Below are 23,517 nucleotides of genomic sequence, written 5' to 3'. Positions count from 1 at the left end.
AAACAATATTCTTACCAACTGCAATCTCTCTTTTTGAATGCAAACAATGTAACTGGAAGGAAAAGAAAAGCAGCAGTGTAACACAGTTGCAAACTGTGTAATTGTTACAATGTTGAAGGGTCTTTCCCATGCTGAGACGCCCAGATCGAAGATGAAAAGTCCTTATGGAAATGTGTGATCATTTTCCTTTTACTATCCACAGATAGTAAAATGCAAAATGCATAACATTAAGGATATATTTACATGCTGGGGAATCCATCAAACTCAAACAGAAGCGTAAAGACTCAGGTGGACCCTCAGCACCAAAATACTGCAGCGAAACCCTGGCTTAGCCAAACACTTAAGAATAGATCCAGTATGGTCAGTAAATGGAACGAATCCAAAGCAACTGTAAAAATATGTGAGAAGATACATATTTATTACATGCACACAGATTAAATGAATATCATTTTTAAGCAGCTATCAAATACTAAACACATCAAGCACTGGCACTAAATTCCAGCTTCTCATCATTATGTCTTAATCCAAATAACATTAAAAAGAAGCATCAAAATACATTCATTCTAGGGACAGTGAAATAAACACATATTTGTTTAGACTAATAAGTAATTCTTAATAATTTTTTTATCTTTTTTCAGTAAAGACTTTCAGTAAGTATTGTTTTTCCTTGGTGTGACTTTATGAAAATGGGTACATTGTCTCCCTTGTTTCCTTTTTCTCTAACCTTCAGCTCATGTTGAAGGGTCTTTGTATTATTAATAATAAGCAAAAAATAATCTAGAATTCTTATATAGTGATAAAAAAGGGATTTTATAGATTATTTTTTCAGGGACACAGTTTGATCCTCAGCAGTATGGACGCCCATCTTGCCAAGCACATCCTGGCTTTCAGTTCTGTCCAACAGTCTCTAAAAGCCTGAGGAACACCATGTAGCAGTTGTCAGGAGTAAAATCTAGCTATTTCAAACTGAATAAAGCACTGATTTAAAAAATTTTAACCCTTGGGTTATGGTTTGTTTCAGCTGGATCAAAAATAAATTTAAAATAAGTTCATCAAATCCCTTGATTTCTGTAAACTGTGATAAAAATCAATCACAGAGCCTTACTGATTTAAGATTGGGTTTTTTTAATACCAGTAAATGCAATGCAAATTTAGTGATGGCTCAAGGTCAGTTAATATTGTGCATTCCGAAAACATGGTGAAACCTAAGCTTCAGGGAGACAGACAGAGCAGGGAAAGGAGGAATGTCATCCATTTAAATACTCTGCAGATATGCACAGCATAGTCATTCTGAAGAATACCAAGCTGTCCTTTCTTTGTCTATCCATTATGTATCATTAAACTGGACTTCTTCTAGACAGCTCCTACTTTCATTAGCAAGTATTAATATTTGCAGCCACTAGTGAATGAGGTGGGACTGGTGTACCACCAGAGAGACTGCTGGAGTTGTATCTCTTCTGCTTGCTTTGGTAGTCTTTGCTTTCAAAGAAAAGAATGAAGGGCTTAGGCAGATGAGATTTTTGAGTTTAAAAGTCTAGGTGATTTCAGAGGACTTACTGAAACTGCAGAGAACTTGTAAGGTCCTCCAAGCTCTAGCCAGTTCAGACCCTGTCACACCCTGGATATGAAATAGTGAAAATAGACTGTCTTCTGATGAGAACAAAACAAAACACACATACACACACACACACACACACACACACACACACAAAAAAAAAAAAAAAAAAAGGAAGAAAATTGAAGACAAAAATAACCCCTCCCATTCCTTAGGAAAAACCTACTGAAAAGACTTGGCTGACATAAGAAAGCAAGAGAGCATTTCCTTTGCAGACTGCAGAAACCGCAGTGGAACATAAAAGAAACTCGTCTCTGACCTATTCTCTAAAGCTCACCACCAGACCCAACATTAAGGTACCAGTAAGTGACCAACATAATGATTTTGCACAGTTGCAGTGTAACATTTACAGAATGTTGACAATATTGCACTATTTATCTTTAGTCACAGTGCTGAGTTGTTCTTGAAGCTCAGAATAGAAAACATTACAGATACTGAAGAAGGTTTGACTGAGGTTTTAAATGCCGTCATGCCACAATGAATTCCATGGTCTGTGGGATTGCTTTACAACCCAGCTCAGAGGGGAATAAATCCCTGGCTGGGACTTCATAAATATCACAGTTAAAAAAATTCTGTACTAACATTAGGCAGCACTGGAATTAACCACAGTCTTAATTTTAGACTATGTTCCACAGTCTTCAGATGAGCTGTGTTTTACATCAAAGGAATTCCCATCTAATGTACAACTATGTGATCATGTATTAGAGTGGCAAATCTGAATCTTCCACTCCAACCATATTCCTTCTCCCTGTGTCAATCCTCAGATGAATCTCAATTCTGCTCTGCGCTGAAAACAACCGGCAGCAATGTTTTGAGGTGACAGCTGTCCATAGCCAAGCTCTCACCACACCAGTCACCACTGCTAATTAATAGCTCTTCTTCAGACTGTTGATGTATTGAAGTTCAACAGCTATGGCTGGCTTGTTAACAGCTCTGAAATCTCAAGCTGGCAAGAGAAAATGATTCATTGCAAGGACGATGAATATATTTAAGTAAATTGCACATTAGCAGGGGTTTTTTCCTCATTCCTCTTGCTTTTTGATAAAGCAGAACCTTTTATATATTAGCATGCCTTATCATATACATTTATGTACTTTAAATTCCTATTTGTTGCAGGTATTTTATAGCAATGGTACTACTAAATTTATGCAGCAGTTTCACTTCAATACTACAAAATTAAAAGAAAACTCTTAAAATAACATAGCGCAGAAAAAATCTGAAAATCCTGAAATTGTTGTAACCAATTTGGTTGCTAGTTTTCATTCTCTTGAAAAACCTTATCTGAAAATGTTTCAAGTCAATCCAACTATATGAAAGGCATTGATGTGTATATGATGATGTTTAACACTGCAGTCTCACAATACCGAGATCTTTAATAGACAAGTGAACCGATACCTATGGGAACTGTGATCTGTTGAAGGACAGGAAAGAACAAGACCCAGTTTATCTACTGAAGAAGCCCTTTTCCAGTGCTTAACAATGCTCTCTTCTAAACCACTGGGATAATAGAATTAACAGTCACAACCCCACCAGAGATTAACTGCTCATTCCAAGCAGATTTCCAAAGTACATGCTTGTGTTCACCCCGGCAGCAGCTTGCATTCAGGAAAAAATACTCTTAGCTTTGGAAAGGTAGTCAAGTTGGACATCAAATACTGCATTAATTGACTGATAAGTGAGTATAAAAGGCAATTTTCATCTGCAGTTTTGCTGCTGTTGTCAGCAAAAAGCTTTCAATTATCTGACCTACTGCAAACAAGTAGGCAAACTCTACTTATTTTCCCTCAGAACCATGCTAGTTTTAATTAAAATTTATGCTATTGTTCCAAGAACTATGTACTCTGACATGGACTAGTATCTAACCTAGCCGGGGCAATTGAGGAAAAGGGGGGTGGGGAGGGGACTAAGCATTAATGCAGTTCTTTTTTTATTACTGAGAATTAATTAGGCAGCTGTAAAAGATAGGAAAGTGAAAAAAGAAGAAAGGGGGTGGGGGGCAGGAGAAAGAAGAATTGGGGGGGAGGGGCAGAAAACAATAAAAGCCCCCTCCCTACACGGAAACACAACAATGAAAACAAACAGGGGTCTTCAGAAGGGAAGTAAAACTAATATAGGCAGTGGTGAAAGAGCTATATAAAAGACAAATATACCAGCGTCAGATAATGCAATGGCAATTAGCCAACAGTTTAAAGACAAAAGTTTCACATCAAAAGGAAGAGGATTTAAAAAACATACATTATCTTGCTTCTCAGCCCTCTAACAACCAGGGCATTGACCCTGCAACCAGATCCTGGTGGCAGGACACAGTTCAGAGGGCCTTGTACATCTTATGGGTAAGTAGAGTTTGGCGGTCCAAGCTAACAAATTATGCAAGCAATTAAAAACATGTTCTACACTGCAGCTAGGTTAGATCCATGAGGCATTCAGAGCAAATATGATCAAGACAACTGTGTACCTCATGGGAGGAGTCTGACAACACAACTCTGCAACTGCATTTTGTATCCAATTCTACTCCCCATTTTAAAAACACCAGGCAGCAAAGGACAACCAAGCTGAAAGCAAGCAGTCTGAAGGGAAATTTTCATTTTGTCATTTTCTGGTTTTGACTGCCAAATCATAATGGTTAAATGTTCCCTTGCTGTAAGTATATATATTTTTGATGTTGATAATACTGATAACCATTATGAAAATTTATATCTCAAAAGCCTGCAGCAACACACTAGATTTCAAGATTATTGCATTCTTAGAAGTTGCTTAACAAAATGCAAAGTGGTCTTGAAAGCATTGTAACTAAATTGTTATTGGAATTCACCAAGATAAGCATTTTATTTTTAAATGTATAATCAAAGCACAGAAAAGAAAGATGAAAACACACATAAAGCCAATCCTCATAGATCAACACCAACTCACATTAGGTTCTTCAGAAATATAAGACAACTCACAGCATGTGCTCTGATTTTTGTATTTTACTCATTGGCTTCAGATTGTATCTCCCTGTCAAGGTTCTTGCAGATAACTAGCACTAGTAATAATGGCCTTCAAAGTCTGTGTTTATTATTGTTTTATTCAAACTAAACATAACATTTGGCAAAATCAAAGGACTCTTCCCCTCTTCCTTACAGCATTTGTCTCCTTTCTGTCCCCTTCTGTCCCTTCAAAAACTTCAAGCTAGACTGTGAAGTCAGTGGACCCAATAAATAAGTCACAGCAAGTCTCTGTGCAACGTGTCCCTTCTGAAGAAATTAATTTGCCCTGCCTGCTTAGCTGGAAAGGCAGCTTTTTGTCCCTCGCTGCAGGTGCTGCATTACTTCTTGGTTTTCTGAAGCCAAAGTCCCTGTTCCCTTTAAGCAATATTGCTGCCATTTACCGGCATACTCTGATAACCTGGGTGACTTGTCAAAATGTATTCCAACAGCCCCCAGCCTCAAACACAAAGTGTTTATGCAAACCTCAGAGGATCTACTTCCCAAGAAAGAATGGGTTAATCCAAAACATCTCTACTCATGTACAATTGCCATTAATGTGAAGGTAGTAACAGAAACAGGAGAGTACAGATGTTGAATCCTAAATCTCACTTTAACACTATATTGAAAAATGGCAAAGAGGTTTCAAGGGGCTTTTCACATACCAGGCCCTGAGGTAATAAGATAATGTGTTGTTTCCATTTCCAAAGGATGTAACTTTCTTTAAAAAACCAAAACAAACCAAAGCAAAACAAAACAAAAAAACCCCAACCAATCTCTAAAGAAGGGAGGATATGTTCCTCATAAAAGGGAGGGTTGTATATTTTATTTGCCTTCCTATGACACCACTGACATCAACAGCAAAGGCATGACTACATGCTAGTGTTTTGGTGTGTTTTTTCTCTTCTCCATTAGTTTTGTAAGATTGGCTAGGATTTACATGAAAGGTTGTTGATTACCTAAGGCAAATAGCACGATCAAATAGACTAAATTAAAAGCAACCAGCCTCAACAAGCAAGACACAGAAGGCAGATTCTATGAATGACATACTCTGCTCTACCTGCAGACTGTAAATCATCCAAGGCTCACTTGACAGTGCCAGGCATAGGCAGAGCTGCATTAAAACAAACACTGCATCCAAACACTGGGGTTTTCTTCAGAACAAGCAGACTCTTGGAAGTGGAGAGTGAAAGTGGGTTTTTTGCATGAGTACCCCAACCCCCATCCCTCTCTTTCACATTCAAACACTTGGGGCAAGGCAATTTGACACTGGTTTCTGTAACAAACCTGGTCAGGCAGGATTTCTCACACACCCTGCACAAAAGGCTAACCTCTCACAAAGTGCTTATTGGAGATTTACGTCAAGGTTGAGTGAACTGCAGCCAGGGAACTGAGCTCAAAACACTGTGTGAAAGGCTCTGGTGCTAATCACTAAACCAGTGGGTTAGCTGGAGAGGAATTGGGGAGGGAGAAACAACAAACAAATAAAAAATATTCTTTGTAGTACATTATTTCCAATATTCAGCCTCTATATCACTAGGGGGAAAGATTAATCACTTATAATTGAAAATTTCCTCTGATTATTGTAATACTGAAATAACTATACTAAAAGGAAAATTCAGCTTCTATATTCGCTTGTATTCTGTATTTCCAAATATATATTAAGGACCACTAGGCAATGCTGTAACAAACACTGACCTTAGTTGCTGCTGCTCGAGATAACTTCTAGAGAGAATCAAGTGTTGGATTTATTTACCACTGTCAGAGGTGAACTCTATTAGATAAGCAATCAGAATAAAGTGACTCACAAGCACTGACAGACCTCATCCAGGCTATGATAGCTGGGCCTTGTTAGAACACATTAACTAAATTGTTCTGTCTATCCAGCATAGACAAGCCGCACTGTTGTGTGCAAGCGTAAATTAATGCATTAAGAGTTGACAGCACACATTGCCTTGTGTTCACTGCATTTGAAAAACCAGCTAATCTTTTCTATCACTTAGCTTTATGGTCCAGGTTAGATGTGGGTTTTACATTTAAAACAGTATATTACACAACTGCTTCAGTTGAAATGAATTACAAGGGGAACTCAAGATGTTCCCCAGACATTCTCTTTGGTCACCATTTATTCAGAAGTAAATCCACATTCATGAGAAAATCCCTTTTTCTTACCTAAACCATGAAAGACATTTAGAAATTCCTTCAATAAAATAAAAGATATTCTGAACACTAAGCACACTTATTTTAAATGCTGCAAGAACCTACAGTAAACCTGTACTAAGATTCACACATTACAATTTTTGGAAGCTATACAAATGCCACTTTCCTCCTGAGAGGTCACAGCAGCCAGACCTCTGACCCAGCAGAGCCCTGCTGTTCCTCCTTCACATTTACAGCAGATGGGAAGGTAAATCTTATTTCCTTCACTGTGATACACTGTTGCACTGAATTTGACCCACTATTTGTTTTGTAAATGTTTTAACATATTGTTAAAAATGCCATTATTTCATTAAACAGTGAGTTTATGTTTTACACAGATACCATATGTGAACTTCATTGATCCAGTTGTTCAAGTAAATTTATTCTCCCTCATTTATCCTCCCACCACAATACAGAGGCAACAAGGAACGTCATAGCAGTTCTGCAGTTTACCGCAAACTCCAGGAGAGAAAGGTAACTAACTGAGTTAAGCAGTAGTCACCAATGTTTAAAAAAAAAAAGAAAAAACACACACACATAAATTAATGTATTACTCAAGAAATCAAAGTTACCTTTTTGTAACTGGTATTATGAAGATGGAAATGTTAAGAAATATTTTCTTCATATTGCTGCAATAATCCCAGCTGCTGAGCATTTACTGTTGCCCTGTAAAATTGGGGTGGAGAAATTCCCTGCTGCAATAAAAATGCCCATAAACCCATAAACAAGAGACACATCAGTTCACTTAGAGAAAAAAAAAAGATACCATTAGGAAAACCCTTTATCCTTAGTGTGTCTGAAGGGCTTATGGTACACTTTGCTGCCTAAATATTATCAGCAACATCACCATGCTAGTACTCTCAACAAGTTATAAGTGACCTTTAAAGAAAAGATTTTTTTTTTTTTGTCACACAGTATTTGTTAATTTTGTTGGGAAACACAAAAGGACAAATTGCAAGGCAAACTACTATAGATTGTTCTGTAGTGAAGAGGTTAAAACACCTTCTAAAAAGAAGTCAATCATGTAATTCAAGAATAAAATGATTTTAAAACATTCAAAAATTACCCTCTGAACATATCTGGAAAACTCACCATGATGGGGTCGTACTGGAGATGGTGATCTTTTCAGTATTATGAGGGCTTTGCTCTTTACTTGCTTTAGTTTCTTTTAGTTTTATAGTCTTATGACCAGGAACCAATCCTTAACACCGCTACTTTCTATGCACAGCTCTGCATGCACAGCCTGGCATAGCACCTATCACAATATCCTTGACAGCTTTCCTTTCCAAAACCCGTGCCTGTTTGTTAATGCCTGGTGCAGGATGAAGGCAAGACTCCTTTTTTAAGCACCTCAAAATAGAGGTGATTTTGTTTGTTTTGTCTTCAAATCACTAGTGGTTCAGGGTTGGATAAGCTTAGAAGATCTTTGAATAGAAAGCAGTGTAGAAAGATGCTATGCACTTGCAACAAAGAATTTAGAAAAGAGTCGGTAATGGACATTATAAGCTGGCTTCTCATTTTTCTTGGATCATCTTCTGGCAAATTTCAGCATTTTGTAGAATTGCCTCACATAAAAATACTTCTTTGTACTTGAGTGTGAAATGGTCTAGAACAGCTCGGACTTGCATATTTGAGTTTACTCACCTGCTTTGTGCCTGCAGAATTATTTACACTACAATTCCCACAAATGAAACACACAGAGGATTACAGGGGGCCACCATTAATACCACCCAACTTCAGTCAGCTAATTTGCAGGCCTCAGTTAAGAAAGTAACCTGTCCAGGCTTCCTAAATTGTCAGTCAAGGTAAAGAGAAATTATTTGAGAAGGAATATGTGCTTCTGCATTAATTCGCATTCCAGACGTACCTCTCTATTTATTGTAGAAGGAGCCTAAGAAAACTACCCCTCTTACTTAGGTATCCCATTCAGGTTCCTATTAGGTGATAGGAAAATTCCGGTATTTTCATACCTCCAGCTCAAAAATTTTGCCCATTCTTGCCTCCACTCTGTGACAGTTATGATATAGAAAAAGGTTACTGGATCGTAAGAATCCAGTTACGGTGCTTTTTTTCCTTTCCCTTTGAAGAAATCTATTCTTTTTTCAGTAGTTGTCCATGACCATAACATAATCACAAGCAATTAGTAAGACTCCATAAATCTGGTTTCTAAAGTCAAAATTAGAATGTTACTATGTATGCAGTTTGCAGAAAGTCACTGTGTATCCCAGCAAGGTGCAGGTCATCTAAATGAGGTGACAAAAAAGTACAGTGGAGCTGAATACAAATGGGGAAACTCCCACACAACCCTGACCCTACTGACAGCGGTAGAGGAGCAAGAGATCAGTCCAACACATGGCTTAGTAAAACAGTGAAAGGCCTTTAAAATTGAAATATCTTGTTCAATTCCCAGTCCAAATGCTTCCTTCCATTCTTGCTTAGTGCAAGCATATATGATTTGCACAGTCCTTGTGTGTTAGAGAACCACTTTCATATGTACGCATGAAAATAATGTTTTAATAACATGTAACACTGCACACTTTATTCCCATGAAATCTGCTATGCAGTGGCCTTTTATTCTGGCTCTATTCATAAAACCTGTTAGATACATAAAAGTACCTGACCTAGGAAGATCATTCCTACCAATCATAGTCAGTAAAAGCATGATAAACTGTTTTTCAGTTCTCAAACTCTGTAACGGTGCTTCAAGTCTTCATTTTTCAGTTAATGTTTCAGATGAACACCATCAAATGTTTAAAAGGACCTGCCAAGAACATTCAGGTTAGAGTTTGCATTTCTGGATTTAAACATCTAACAAACTTATAAAGGGTAGAAAAAAATCACAATCACTTCAAGACTCCAGTTACTTAAACTGGATGTTAGCAGAATATTTGCTGCACTTTGGGATAGATTCCACAGATTCAGAAGGAACAAAGGCATATACACCATGAATGAGAAGTAAAAGTAAAGATATGATACACCGAAAGCTTGTTTGAGATGCAAAAAAAATCTTTACTGTGAAACTTTGAACAAAGCTACTTCAGCTACCATTCCTAGATAATTCTTTGATTTCTCAAAGACATGCTTTCTTTCAGATCCCTTATTCCCTTATCTGTCCTGGCTCTTACAAGCTGGTCCTTCCTCACTTTTCAGCAGTTAGCCCAGACAAGAGGACATGCACCTTTCCCATACATACACACACCTCATGTACTGAAGGAATGATGCCCATTCTTATTCAAGTAAGCTCTTTAGCTTTTCCTTTCCATCATACACCTTTTTTCTGCTTCACAAATGCTCTTTCATTCCCTCTGATTTTAATCTTACAAAGCTATCAGTCTAGCATGTCTTCAAATACACTTCCAGAGAATGACTATGACTTAGCTCTACTCAAGGACTGACTAGTACTGAAAATACAGATGTCATTTTCGATGGCCTTCACTGTTCCCCTCTTAAAGAAATGTCACTGTAGAAATTTAGACACATATATCAAACAAGAAAATAAGAAATAAATAATTAATCCACAAAATATTCCACAAAATAATGTTTTCAGTTTAAGCTAAACCTCCCCCTTGCCTTCTTGATTAAAACCATATCAATATTTCCCAAACAAACAACATTTTGGAGACTGAAATGTCTTTAACTGCAGATGTGCCAAAGTTTTGCTTCCTACCTCCAGTGATAAGGCTGCCATTCAAACAAAGCCAGAAGCAGGCACTCCTTTTATTTTTATCATTTCCTGTAATTGCTGTGTGGTAGTGTATGTGTCTAGGCTCCCTTCATACTTACTGGAGATGAAGCCAATACAATGAATGGCCAACAAATTTATAGCTCTCTGGTTGTATAGAAATATTTTTTTTGGATTTGATAACTCATTTTTGGTACTTCAAAACAGTGTTGTCTAAATTTGCATCGGCTCCAAGAATCCTAGACAGATAACTCAGGCACAGACACTTCCATCACAATTAAATGAGACAAGCCCCGCCCTGAAAGTCCATGGGATGGGGTAACTTCAGGAAGGTTGTTTTCCCTAAGATCTAGGGATTATTTCCTAGAGCAGGAATCAGAGTCAATGGCAAAACTCTCATTCATTTCACTGAAATCAGGTCCAAATCAAATGGGGTGATAAAATACTATGGGGCAACAGGCCCAGAGAGAAACCACTGCTTTTTGACCTGGAGACTCTGCAATGACACCTGCATGGTACACAGGAAAAGAGAGAGGTCTTTTCTGTAATATTTAAATGTAAGAGTCATTGAAAATTAGATTCAAAGCTAATGTCTTGTTTTGGTTTCAGGACTAGAAACTTATTCTGCCTTTTTATTTAGTTAAAATGTTCTATGCCTGAAAGCAAGTTTCTGGATTTCTGAACACTACAGCAGATTTCATGTTTTGAACTTGTACGTTATCCTTTTTAAACTCATATTCCAGTTCAAACTTCAATGCATGTCAAACACAAGATGTTAGGCACACTCAATGCAGATCTATGCATGCACACAGCCCTGTTCTGGCTTTCACCTTCTAACAGGGAACCTGCCATCTGCAGTGAAAGCCCTGTCTTCTAAATGTAATTTATAGTTCCAAGGCCATGTTCAGACAGCTTTCTTAGAGGACTCCATCTGTTTTCAAGTTCTGATACATTTTTTCCTACTGCTATAGTTATACTCTTTTTCCCAGTAACTTCATAAACTCTTTTAATGTGTCCTTTCCATCCCTTTTTGCTCCCAGTGTTATAGTGTTATTAATGAAGGGTAATGTGAATCTTTCAACAGTTTCTCCTAGAAAGGGACGAGGCACGTCAACATTCTGCACATACTAACAAGAAAGTGACATAGCTATGCTGGTCATGAGAGGGAAAAAGGCATATATATATTGACTTTTCCTTTGGAAATATGCTTTATTTTAATATGTTTTCATAACACTTTCATATCTAAAAGTCAATGTAAAATAATAATAGTATCAGGTGGTAAAATAAATGTATTTCTTCAAGTCACCAAGTTTGCATAAGACTTATAATCTTGATGATACAGATTTATAAAGCATATAAATAATATAATTTTGTCCATTATTTAAACAATTCAGAAAGAAGAAATGGGAAGCCAAAATCTTTTATCACTGATTGACATTGTTTGATTACTCATTGACAGCTATTGAAAACAACTCTCACTTTAAAACTGGGATATCACTTAGATACCAAGAGCAGATGAAGCAGTTTTGAAAACAGCAAGTTAATGAACACAGTTCCATTCCAAAAAATCCTAAGGAAAATCCATACTCTTTTATAATTCTGTCCTGACTACAGACACTGTAGGCACTTTGAAGACTCAGCTGGTCTCCAGGTGGAATCTTCCTGGTTTAGCAGGAAAATAGAGCAGTAGCAGCAGCACGAGTATGATTCAGTGAAGGCACTGGTAGGCCGATCCAAAAAAAGTAACACATGTAATTTCTATTGAGACACTTGAATAACCAGTGTGAAATGGACTTAAGTGCTAAATGTCACCTGAATCCATTAACAGCAACCTACAGTCTGCAAATATGTCACACAACCAGTAAGATTTCTCTCCATGTAAAAATGGCTTTTACATCTACAGAAAGATCACAGCAATTTCACCTGAGCACTATGACTTCTTCACCCTCTAAAAACTGCAAAAATAAATAGCATTTTCTCTCCAGGATTCATTGAAGCAGTGCTGAACAGTATCATCAACAGGATATGCTTACAGTGGAGAAAGCATAAAATCTCTCAAATTTCCTTCCCATTGTTGCTATGATTCCACTAGCTTCATCAGTGTCTCTTCAGCCTCTTAACTGAACTGCCTAAGTTCACTCTTATAAATATGCTATATATATACAGTCGAGGTATTTTAATATAACATATGGGTATATTCTAGGATTATATAGAGCTGGGAATATCAGACTGTCATGCCTTTGCACAGTACAAAGAGAAAACTTAAGAGGACCTGGTCAAGCTGAAATACCCTTTCTGACATTTCACAAAGGGCAAACTGTTAAGTTTTTCTTTCTCCATCTAGAGAGATATTATAAATAATATATTCAAAAAGGCACAGAGTAATCTCTTACATACACCCTCAATTCAATCCATCCCCTCTCTCCTTTGACACTGACTATAGACTTCTTAGTCATTTCAGTAAGTTTACATTTTTTCTCAGTTATTTCTAACAAACCACACTTACACGGCAGGGAGATGAAAGGTTGAGCAAGACTCTCAGGGCTCATGAGTGAAGTCCCTAACAAGGCACAGCTGATTTACAGACAGACAGACAAAGATATTAACCATGTGTTGAAAATAAACAGTCGCAGTCAATTCTCTTGCGCCAGGCAATGGGAAACAGCATGCCAGCAATATCTGAGCAGCAAGAACGATGCTGCCACTTCTCTGGACCTGCGTTAGTCCGGTGCTGGGAGTATGCTGTTTACAGTCACAGTTCTCATGTCTATCTGCTGTTCTCACCATCTTGACCTGATACGAATGGTTTTGAAACCATTCGTTCTTGTCAGAAGTGTGATAGCATCACAGTAACGCAAACTGGTCTGCAGAAAAAAGAGCTCCAAGAGACAAGAGATATGTGTATACTAGACATACAGAATTTCAGCTATTTTTTATAAATGTCTCTGCCTCTGAACTACCTCATATCCAATGTTCCCAACGCTCTTTGCTAATCTTCATAAATCTCAATGTTCTTTGGAAGCTATAGTATAATAAAAATATGCACCTACAAAAGCACAAAAGAAATTTGCATTTGTCCCAAATCGCACACAGAAAACAGAAGGGTCTTGGCTCCTCCTACCCCACTGATCATCCCCTCATCTCCTGACAAAGCAGTCAAGCAAGTTATGTCATGGACTTAAAAACATTAACCTGTGAAGAGCTACTTAATACGCTCAGGTGAATATGCCCATCAACAGCAAGCTTATCAGTTTCTGGTAGGCAACACCACACTAAATATCCAATATCCTCCTGATTATTGTGTTCTAAGAATTAATTTAGTTCTTTTGCTGCAGCCAATGTACTGTAAATGCCTGGATTTTATAAACTGCATTAGATGTTTCAAAGCATTTTATGAAATCCTATAAAAACCTCCAACTTTGAAAGGAGTTGGACTCAATGATCCTTGTGGGTCCCTTCCAACTCAGAATATTCTGTGATTCTGTGTGTGGTTCTGTGATAAAAATATTCTATGCATGCTTCCCTATGTATGTTGTATATATTAAATTTACAAGCAGGGAAACGTTGTTTTCGATGAAATCATGGTTAGGCTTCGCAAACACAGATTTGGGAAGGGCTCTGCCCACCTGGGTGTGCCCTTCCAGCCAGCACAGTGGATTTTTTAGGTGAGGCACAGCGTGCGCAGAACTGGCCCCACCTTTAACTCCTAAGGTTCATCTGCCATGGCCAAGCGAGCTTGGACAGTGATAGTGAAGTCCTCAGGACTAGAACCTACAGCCCCCGGTATTCCCAGGAGGTCTCCCATCGAAGTACTAACTGGGCCTGACCCTGCTTAGCTTCCAAGATCTGACGGGATCGGACGTCAGGGTGGCATTTAACTGCCCTATCAATGAAATAGAACCAGAATAAAAACCAATGGATCCAGATACAGAGCAGATATAGAGTAAGTGTGCTGGAACATGGCATAGAAACACAATAAAAGGACAGACTGCACATACTGGATGCACCATAAGCAATAAAAAACAGCAGGAAAGCATGAGGCAAACCATATAGTAATGATACTACTAGTGGTTGTACTTGTGGTTTAAGGCCTTCAATAAGCCATTACAAGAGCACTGACTTAGGCTCTTACTTCACCAATACTAGCGGAATTTTCCTTTTTTTTGCAGACTTATTGCTGTCCCAGCTACCAGGTCCTATGTGTACATCTGCAACAAATGTCCACTGGTCAAGATGTTCCTACTGTGTAATTGTTTTGCTTTTTTCAAATGAACCCATAAATAACCACATTGAGAAAAGAGAAGGCACCATATTTTCTTCCTTAGATTTCTGCATTGTTCATAGACTTTGCAGGTTGTAAGGAACATCAATTTTCAGGAAAATGAAGGTATTTACAAAAGAGAAAACTGCATATTAGAACAAGTAGCATTTTTTTGTAAAACTTGCACTTCAAGTGCATATAGAAATTCTTTGGTACATTCTTTACATCCTACACTTCTGGCAATTAATAATTCAACTGTAGCAGACAAAGAATGGGCTTATCTTATTAAAGAAAATAACAGTTCACTGTAATTTTTCATGAAGACATGTTTAAGAACATAGCTTGTGAATGTTTTTAACACTATCTCTTCAAAACGGACTAAAGAAATCAATGAAAACTAAGATACTTGTCAATATGAAAAAGTTACAGAGAACTAGGGATGAAATGAGTGTATTTTATTATTTAACTAATCAAGGTTCCACGTATGTAAGCACTGATTGGGATTGTATTTTATTACCTATGAAAGCAGCATGCCTACTGAGAAGTTATTTTGTACTTGCTATGTCACTTTTAAACAGAGAAACTGTAAATGCTCCATGAAAATGGACAAACTTACAGAAAGCATTAACTAAAAGAATAAACACGTAAGCTTCCATTGCAGACTGAATATTATTATTATTATTCCCGGAGACAACCAAGGCCTACGTGAAATAGTTTTCAGCAGTACTGCTAAGCCTTGGAAAAAACCTGGGGGACAAACTCTGGTCCTGCACAAACTAGCAGGGCTGGTGAGACAAGGCTCTGACAGAGAAGAAGACAGAAAGTTCAAGCACCCGTTTTTCCCTATGCAGAAAAGTTTTCACAGATTTGTTTGTTTGTTTGTTTTTATGTTGGGAATTCAATTGTTTTTCCTGGACTTTAGCTTACCTTTCAGGACAAGACAAGAAATTTTAACTAAAATGTTACTTGTTAGTAACATTAAATGCTTTTTTCTTCTCTGAGCAAAAGAATATGCTTATTCCTATTTCAGACAACAAGAACTATGGTTATCAATTCATTTTTTAACATTTAAAGTGAGTTATTTTCTAACAAAAATATTTATAAGTTCAAAAGATTATGGATATTTTGTAAACAAAAAAAATAATCCTTATGAGATTCAGAGCAGATTCAGGTCAATGTAATGTAACACTTTACATAACAATCAATAGAAATGTCAATACAAACAACTTCTAAAGGCACCATATGACATTCCAATGGGGGGGAGGAAGGGAATTCTTCATTTTCTACTTAGACGCCTTGCTTCCTTTATCAGCAGATGGCAAGCAAATTACTAGTTCAATCCATATGTCTGTATCTGATAGACAGTGTTTTACAAGTCTGAAATTAGTTTGAAACATTTTGAAGTTGGCCAGACTACAGAGGATAACTTTGTCTATTAATGAAAAGTTGGTTTTGTCATAACAAATACTTCCACAAGCTACTACCCATCCAGACTCATTCAGTCACTAATGGAATTGTACCCAAAGACATAATCTGTGTTTAACAGACTAACAATTTGTAGTTTCACCCATTCTGCTCTTCTGCTGTGCTCCAACACGTCTCCTTCCACTAGCTGAGGTTTACTTAGTGTTGCTGATGAAAGCAAGCGGGGCCATGAGAATATTTTTGGTAGGAAGGGTATCAGATCGCGAGGGCCATTTACGTGCACGCTGGTAGGCATTCCAGAGGGAACCTGTCGGAGCAGAGCCCACACAGACCAGCACTCTGGCTCCAACCACCACACAGTGCGGATGCCAAGGAGAAGATTTAGACAATTTTGCTTAATCTCTCCCCATCAGAAAGCCTCCATTTGCAATGCAGACAATGCATACTTTAGGAAAGGCAGATCAGAAAGCCTAGAAAGTTTTTATAACAAAATGAATGGTTTGGTACTTTTCTTTCAAAAGAAAGCTCCAAATTTGGAGAATTTTAATGAATTTTACTATAGTAAACTGTGAGTTCCACAAAAGATTGAAGGGAGAGAGAGTCAAACCAAGATAAGAAGAAAAGGGAGATTAGAGCAAAGTTTCCTTGCAACCTGGCCAAGCAAAGAGGGAAATAGACCTATAATGATAAAACCAGCTGACAGCGGGAGTCCAGAGACATTTACAGCCCCACAGAACACCAGGCACACTCGGCAGCTCTCCAGGCACTGGGAGAACTTTGCTATGGACTGTTGGATGGAGTTCGTGTTCACTTCCCAATGCTTAGAAAATTTAATGCCTTTGTCAAGGACCTACAGATCTAGCACAGCTAAAATATTTCTCTACTCAGTATTTTTAAAAATGTTCGTTCCTTACAACAGTGATGTACCTGGGGAACTGGTGTCTAAAATGGCTTAAGTTTCTTAAGGAGGGGATCACTAAGAAAGCCCTCAAATACCTTTAGCAATGATTATAGTTTCACCCCAGACTATCAATTCGCTCACTGAACTTACGCATTTCCAATGCCAACTTGGGGCACTGAAGCTGAATGCAACACCTATCCTGAGATACACAGAGTTTGTCATAAGATTTGATTAAAACACGAGGAGTCACTTTACTGAATATTATAACAAGAAGATGAGGTCCCAAATTTAACAGACATCAACTACCCTCTTAATTTTTTAAGTCCCTACATCACACATGCTCTGACAGTTGTTATGGGTAACCATTGCAAAAATCTCTCCCCCTCCACTGTTTAGCTGGCTATTCAAAGGTAAAGACAAATCAACTAAGTGATGATTAAGATTACAGTGTTAAAAGAATGAAAGATATGTTTAAAAATCCCTCCAGAGTTAAAAGTTCTGCTAAGCAGAATATAGTTTTCCATAATGGGAAAATCAATAAAGCTGTAAAAGTTCATGCTCTTTGCTTTATAAATTATTATTTGTCCTACAAACCATTTGGCTAAATAACTGCAGAAATTTTGTGTTCAGTGGAGAAACATTTTTCATTCTTAATTTAAATATTTCATTTTTTAATTTAATCCTAATTTATAACCTAATTTAAAATTAGTAAACATACACATGTATGCATACCAACATACATAGGTGCCAAGATGTTTACAAGCCTTGAAGCCTACAAGATTTTAATCACATTTTCCCCACACCTTAAACACTGCATGAAGTAGGTTTTATAAGAATTTTAAGCAAAAGGAAATATTTAAGTTTGTTGAACACCTCAGTCAAATATGAGTTTCAGTAACACGCTAAAAGGTACTGTACTGTCAATTGAGAGTTTATAGATGATTTGTCTTCTTTTTTAGCTGCAGGGAGGAATGCCAAAATGATCACCATAGCTGGGTAATTGTGAAGAAACCCTTTTCTCAAAAAACAGGCTAAGCTTATTCTGCACAACAGAAACTTATAAACAGGTCTGGAATACACCCACTTTGGGTTGGGAGAGGACCTGGCCATGAAACATTAAAAAAGTACAAAGTACAACTCAGTATTTCCTAACTAAAAGAATAAATGCATGAACATTAAAGCAGTTACTATCAGAAAAAAAACCCCTCATAAATATGAAAAGATATTATTCTCCATATGTCTTATAAAGGGGATAATAGTGGTATATTAAGTTTTGCTTTGATTTGAAAGCTTTCACCTTGTGGTGTTTGCCTTACAGCCTTTTAGTCATGTACAGACTGGAGTAGTGAGAGCTTTGAAGTGCCCAACTTCCAGTGAAGTTTCTAATATTTTTTAATAAGTCTTAAGAGGTTTGTGTGTGATTTACTGTAATTTCAGACCAAGCTCAGAAATTCACCTTAACACAAGAAGGTCCTTCAGGAAAGAATGGGAGAGTCATTTGAGCACACTATCACTGTTGGGGCATGGAGGGAGAGAGGCATGAAAACACTCTGGCAACATGATCAAGCCAGATTCAAAATCCTGTGTATATAAATGATGATACTCGGAACTTTAAGGATAACAAGACAGAGGTTTGTGTAGAAGAGATTACTTTTTTTTTCAATCAGCAAATACGGTTTAAGCAATTCACAGCCAATTTTTATAATTGCAATGAAACAGCTGTGATCAAACTCTATTTGTAGCATCATAATAAATTTGCCCCCCACCTACTAAAATTAGTTCTAAGCATCCAAAATTCCCATTTGAACATCTGACTGAACAAAACAGGCATTGCTCCATGCCAAAAACTGGAGGAAATAGACCTAAAATATGCCATTTTCTAACCAGAAATTGTAGGCTCCCAGAATAACATGTGAATCAAAACTCATTTCAGGCTTGTTTGCATTTCTCCTTATTCCCATTCATAGCAAATTTCTTCACAAATGTTCTGATTGTTTCTCTTTTTTCCTCACTTTTTTAATTTAGAGACAATTTTCAAATCACAGACAGTCTTTCAGCCAATAGGATAACCCATTTGAAAATGGAGTGTGTGGAATTTTAGTCTCAGTAACTGCTGGAGGCAACTGACATGATTAAAGACTGCACTGTAAGCCATCGTTAAAAAGACTTCTTCCCATAAGTGAAAATGTGCAGGTTGCTACCATACACATCAGACATAAACCAAAATGAGGTCAAAGTCAACCAAGAAATGCGAATGTCTTGCTCCAAAATTCCTGCTTTCTCTCCACTGCCCCACCCCCAGGTTGAAGAAAAGAATAGAAATTTTAACAAAATTAAAATTAAAATGATAATCAGTTTCTTTACTTTTTCTCTTTCATTCTTATTCTTGCAGAAGTTTACATCATCACATCCCAAGAAGACAACACAGAATATTGATTTAGGATGCCCATGAATCAGACTTTTCTTGCTTTGACTATTATAGCACATACAGAATTTAACATATCCCTCTTCACTCTTGCTTTTTGAGATGGGAAATAGCCATTATTCCCATTTTACAGACAGAATCAGGAGACTAAAGCCTAGGAGCAGCCAAGAAAATCGTAGGGAATTAACCATCTAACTAGGACAAACATGATTCACCAATCCAAGATTTGAAAATCTCAGGCAGCACAAGGATAGGCAAACTCAGCAAAGATTTCCAAGCCTGTTATCAAGCTGCCTGCAATGTGCTGCACAGCCTGGGCTGCCACTACCTCATTTTTTTTCAGAAACCTAATACTGTTCACAGCATAGAAAACCCCATCCTTGTTCCTCTTCTTATCTTTATGCTAAAAAATACATTCTAGCTGAACTCTAAGTAATGCAACATGCAACATGGAATACATATATTTATAGATTTATGTTGCATGTACATATATCTCTACAAAAAAGACTGCAATATTTTCTAAAATACATATACTGCTACTAAAAAAAATGTGTAGGGAAACATCAGCAAGTACCATTTAGCTACCATAAAGCTTCATTTTGAAAACAGAACTTGGTGGAAGAAGTAAATTAATTATATTAAGCAGGAAATGGTTCACTAAATCAATTGGGCTACATTAGAGACCTTAAAATGAAGACAACATATTCTCAGAGTGTCAAGGTAACAAAAGACATTCCAGAAAATCGTTTGCGTATCTCACACAAACACACACACATGCACACACATATATTTCTTTTTCATCACACATCTGTTCATCTAACAGCTATTTTCCATAGCTGTCATTTTTAACTAGCTGTATTAACAGCCTAGATACCTCCATGAAAAAAATCACAGAACATGTGTCTGCACTGTTTATTCATAAATCTCTTTTTAAATCTTTACCATTTTGAATTTGTTAAGATGTGGATAGCATCTGGATTCCTTCAAATCAATTAAAATTACAATGCTCCTTTCTTAGTCCAATAAATTAAACATTTATTTGCTGTCTATCATAATATCCCTCCTCTAAGAGAATATATTTATTTTGTTGTTTAATTACCAGATACGTGTAGAGGGTCATCTGAAATTCAGCATAGACAGCAACTCTGCACTTCCAGACTCTAGAGGTATCTTCACATAGATTTTCACTGTTCAGCATCATAGTACTTCGGACAAAATTAGAATTACGTACAATCCTTGCCTGCATTCATCTATGAAATTTAATTTTCCATTGAAAATCTACATGTTAGCTGCAAGTTCTGCCCTTAAACATGAATGTGTGCTTCTTATTAGATCCAGTCTGGCAAAGATTGTCCTTAATTTCTAAATACAATTGAAGCTTCCATTTCACTCAGGTATACAATCTATTGCTAAGTAACTGGCCATAGCTGTTTAATGATTATAGTTGCACTTAACTTCAAAACTTTGGTAAAGCTCAACTAATTCTTTAATTTAGTCATTGTGCAAGAAGCTGCATTTACTTACTTCCATTTTAAACAAGGCTTCCCATTGACAGTTCTCCCAACTGTTTAGACTGGAGGGAGCTGCTGCTGCACTGTTTGTCTCTGCAGTGCCCACAGCTGCGCCCCACACCCAGTTGCTTTAACCAACCTGCAGCTACTGTCAGCACAATTTGGAATCTAAAAAAAATATCAGGAATGTATTTGAAGACAGTAAAAAAAAGTAGCTGCTTACTGGATCAGTCATGCCTACAAGAATGACATTGCCTCGTTCCATGCGCCCAGTTCAGCACAAGAGGTTTGAACACCAGCTGCAGGACAGGGACAACAGGGGTGACTCAGCAGCACAGAGTGTCTAAGACCGAGGAAGACCTCTGAGTCTCAGCCCAGGGCAAGGGAGTCTCTGGCTTACATGCCACACACCAAGGCCTCCTGTTCAGGATAGGGGACAGTGCTGGGGGGCAATAGGACAAGGGGGCACGGGCTTAAGCTCTGCCAGGGGAAATTTAAGTTCAGAAAAAAATTCTTTACAGAGAGAGTAATCAGGCATTGGAACGGGCTGCCCAGAGAGGTGGTGGATTCACCATCCCTAGAGATTTTTAAACGCAGATTGGACGTGGCGCTGAGTGCCATGATCTAGTAAATGGACTAGCGTTGGACCAAGGGTTGGACTTGATGATCTTGGAGGTCTTTTCCAACCCAGTCGATTCTATGATTCTATGATTCTATGCCCAGACACCCACCTAGCCTGCAGCAGTGGAAGCTGCTAAAGAGAACTGTACCCAGGAACCAAGGATACTCCTACCCTCCTGCCAAGTCTGATACTGCCATTCCCCATGGCAGAGATGGCACAGAGTGCCTGCCTCACACATTGGCTGATGCTCCCCCAGCAAACCAGTCCAGGCACAGGCATGTGGCACCCAGGTCAAAACAGAGCATAAACCCTTCTCACTCTCACCAATGCTGGGACAGCAAATACCAGATCGGAGGGAGCAAAAGAGAGGTTCTCCTACCTGAACTAGGAAGGGCAATATAAAGTTGAGCTAATTGAATGTGACAGTGACTGTCAATCTGTTTTGGCCACTCGGTTCAATACAAGAAAGCACTCTTTTGTTTTCATCTGCGCTACAATCTCTCCTATCCAAAAGCAGCAGTTTGTTTTAAATCAAGAATTATCTCAGTTCTCCCTGCTTGAATCATTGTTATTGATCATAGCAACTTCAACAAACCCTGTTGCTTATGCAGCGGCCTGGGGGCTGTACCCATCTCTCCAGCCCTTTGTTCCAGATACTGATTCACCTTCTCATCAAGGATTTTGACGTAGCTGCTGCCCTTTCACATTATTACTGTGCCCCACCCAAATAATGATTTTATCACTTAATTCTCTTCTAAACCACATTTCGTAAAAGGGAGAAAGAAAAAAAAAAAGCCCTATGCCCTACTGGGTGGGTAAACATGGATGAGGTGGGGTTGTCTCACCACATGACAGACACACCCCACACAAAAACCAGAAACATGCCTTTCATTGGGCAGGTTAACATTTTTCTAAAAGTTACTTTCTAGCCCTATCTGATCACTCTGTTGGGATGAGTAATGCAAAACATTCAGTTTCTTGTGGGTTTGGTTCCAGCAGTTACTAAAAGCAGCCAAGTACATGTTTGTTTCGAAACTACTTGAAAACCTTCAGAAAGTTCCTGAGCCCTTCACCTGTGCAGGGATTTTATCCACCTCGGTTTTGCACTGTAAACATGAAGCTACAAAACCATTTCTCTTCAAGTCCTAACTTTATTTTCTCATTTTCCTTGTTGGAGGATTCTTGTAATTTTCCAGGATGTAGTTATATTTAAAAAAGTAGCCCACTGCCTCCCCAGGCAGAGACTTGTGGAAACAGGTGCTTCGAAAAAAATGAGAGACTTTGGCAGCTCTCTGACCTGCCAGAGCTCTGTGCATTAGTAAGACACAGTGCCTGCTGAGTTCCCTTCAGCTAATTAGAGGACCCGTATGGCAATGAATGGCCTTGACTATAAATACTTCCTGAAAGATCTCTAACAGTCAGAGGAAATGGGAAAAAAATGAGATGCAGCTACAGGGAAATTATTTCAGATGTTTCTTGTTTAAAGGGCCTCTTTCTTCTTTCTCAAAGTGGTCTAGGGATGAGATGCAGCATCCAAGACCTCCAGCAATTAAACGTAAGAAGTGAGATACAATTATATGCATTAAATTTAATACTGTAGATAAACCATTAAGATGGTGCTATCAAAAGGTGTTTGGAAGTGGGACACATTGCCAAAGTGCACAAAAACTTCCATCTGTCACCTTGTAGTGATCACTAAAAAATCACATTTAAACCAAGATCCCATTCCATGTTCTTGAACCTTCTCATGCTGCTAAAGGCAGCAGCAACAGCAGCAGCAGCAATACTTCTACCAGCACCAGAGAGGCAGCTTTTACTTCAAAAGTATGTTATCCTTCTGGCCAAGAACTGAATGTTTACAGAAGTCTTTTGGAAATCACAAAGACCAGCTCAGCATTTCCACTGCTTTGCAT

At 37.9% G+C, this 23,517-nt stretch overlaps 1 protein-coding gene across 13 annotated transcripts in view; it reads right to left on the bottom strand.

The window, feature by feature from the left end:
- Nucleotides 1–23,517, bottom strand: part of TRPS1 (transcriptional repressor GATA binding 1) — a 247,408-nt gene that overhangs the window by 123,584 nt on the left and 100,307 nt on the right. The window lies entirely within an intron of this gene.

This window comes from Pithys albifrons, chromosome 4 (assembly GCF_047495875.1).
Source record: "Pithys albifrons albifrons isolate INPA30051 chromosome 4, PitAlb_v1, whole genome shotgun sequence".
Lineage (NCBI taxonomy): Eukaryota > Metazoa > Chordata > Aves > Passeriformes > Thamnophilidae > Pithys > Pithys albifrons.
This window is presented reverse-complemented; position numbering and strand designations above follow the sequence as displayed.